The sequence below is a fragment of the Zerene cesonia genome, chromosome 26, assembly GCF_012273895.1.
Source record: "Zerene cesonia ecotype Mississippi chromosome 26, Zerene_cesonia_1.1, whole genome shotgun sequence".
In the NCBI taxonomy this organism is placed as follows: domain Eukaryota; kingdom Metazoa; phylum Arthropoda; class Insecta; order Lepidoptera; family Pieridae; genus Zerene; species Zerene cesonia.
This window is the reverse complement of record NC_052127.1, coordinates 1,830,119-1,832,512: the sequence shown is the minus strand read 5'-3', so window position 1 is coordinate 1,832,512 and position 2,394 is coordinate 1,830,119. Positions and strand designations below refer to the sequence as shown.

Genomic DNA, 2,394 nt, shown 5'->3' with positions numbered 1-2,394 from the left:
GCAAATGTTCATGGGCGTTGATGATTGCTTACCATCAGGCGAACCACCAGCACAGTTGCCCGCTATGACATTAAAATCCCCATATTCGAAATTCAAACAGATGGATTTATAAATTTCGTTTTCATTGAAAACACGTCAACTCTGAAAGACAAACAGACGTGACATTCTATATGGCAACAGATAAAAACATATGCTACATTTTTAATAAATACAATCGTACTAATATTATAAATGCAAAAGTTTGTGAGGATGGATGCAGTATGTATATGTATTCGTACGTTTGTTAATCTTTCATGCAAAAATTACTGAACCGATTGCAATTAAATTTGGTACGTAGATAGCTGGACAACTAGAATAACACATAGGCAACATTTTATCCTGATATTCCTACGGGATACAGAATAACGCGGGCGAAACCGGGCCGCAGTTTCTTTATAACACGAATTTGTTATATTTGTAAGCGAAACTGTTATAGCTGTCACGGTGTCAGCGGTACAGGTGAAAATTCACGTTTCTAGTTTAATTTTAGCGTGTTAACGTCAATCAACGTTTGCGAAATAGCATGCAATCTAAGGTTTTCCCAGGGCTGCCTTCTTTGGTTGCGGACGTATATTAACCAGCTCCCGTGACCTCTTCACGAAAGCGGCTCGTCGGAGTACAGTGGGGTTTTAGTCGGTAAGAATCTGACATAATCCACGGCTCCTTTCCCCGGGGGCCGTGGGTATCTATGTAAGATTGCCCCACTATAAAAAAGGGCTGCCTTCAAACTTTGTCTTATAAAAGGAATGTAAAGAAAAGCCCTTTTTGAGAAAAGTAAATGTCATGTGATTCTATATAGAAAGAAAGAAAGAAAGGAATTTATTGGTTTTTGCTATTAAAGTGAGTGAACACATCTTATCGAGTCTCGATCCTCTGTAAAAGCCTATGGGGAGTGTATTTTTTTACTTCCAGGCGATCCTCAACCTCCTTTGCCCACTCTTATATAAAAAAAAAAAATTATATGCACAGTGTGACGAGGTGTTGGGAAGTAGCGATGCCTCAGATCTGAATGCTCATGGGGCAAGCCCCTGTCCTCATCTCCGGCTTGCCCTAGCCGCTTGGCGGTAAGTAAGTATGTCTACAGTGCAGTCATGGGCAGGCTGTATCTAGTGCACATTAAAACTCTATAAAGGGCCTCTGCGTGTTGGATCTATGTCCCAACGTAAGCCTTTCAAAGTGTATTATCCGTATGGAAAGGATAAACATAATAATAGAATAGCGTCCCGTCTCCATCATTATCTAAACTAATAATTTATAAAATATATATTAAAACTTATTATTCAAGTCTTGCAACATTGTATAAAAAGATAATACATTAGGTACTTGCAAATTCTGGAATAATAACATGAAAGCGGTACATACCTATTCTGTAAGTGACTACAACCGCCTACAACGATCAAAAGCTATGTACCCTACTCAAGCTGAGGGCCACTTAAGGTTCGGAAACAGGTTGGCAGGATGCCCTTCACTATACGAAACACAATACAGTTAGGTTTTTGTGGCCCGCGGTATTACTAACCTAAATTGCGACCAAAATCATCCCCTGTTCTAAGTAGGTTGATCTCTAACTACTTGGACTCTTCGTCACAAACTACTTTCTTTCCAATTTTTCTACAGTCAGTATTATGATTTATAATAACACCTAGCGATCCCGTGGCTTTCCCCGTGGTACCTTGTTATATAACTATTAGTTATTAACTAGATATTACATGCATACCAAACGGTGAGAGAATTTTTGAAATTGTTCCAATCGTTCCTGACATTAGCGCGTTTAAACACAAAAATATATTATCTTATATATTAGTAAGTGTAGATTTCGAAAGGCCAACTTGCATCAAAAACAAACGCAAAAAATCTCGCAAAGCACATTTTTACATTACAAAATACAATAAATAATACCAAAGTACAATTAATTTTGCATTCAACAAAACTATAATTGTTACGTAACACTCGCATTTTACATTGAACTTTGTTATCAAAGCTTTCTGTGTTTGTTTAAAGTCTTAGACTTCTTATTGTATGCACATTTAGCTCTGTTTCAACTATTACATGCACTTTACTTTGCCTTTGATACTATAATAAGGCCATAATTATACAATAATAATAATTCTTATCTACGATAAATATAGTTTCAAAGAACAAAGAAACATTAGGAAATTATTGAACTATCACTGATTCTTGATAAGTATACACAATTTGAATGAAATCTGTCCGTATAAAGTAGAATTGAGTCTATAGGAGTCGGTTAACAAACATATAGCTAGTACGAAAATGAATTATATATTTAATTTTTAGTTTTATAGCATTGAAATGCTTTATAAATGAGAAATTTTGAAAGAATAGAAAAAATTTGAT

At 35.8% G+C, this 2,394-nt stretch overlaps 1 protein-coding gene across 1 annotated transcript in view; it reads right to left on the bottom strand.

Moving 5' to 3' along the window:
- Positions 1 to 2,394, bottom strand: part of LOC119837058 (facilitated trehalose transporter Tret1-like) — a 55,336-nt gene that overhangs the window by 47,393 nt on the left and 5,549 nt on the right. The window lies entirely within an intron of this gene.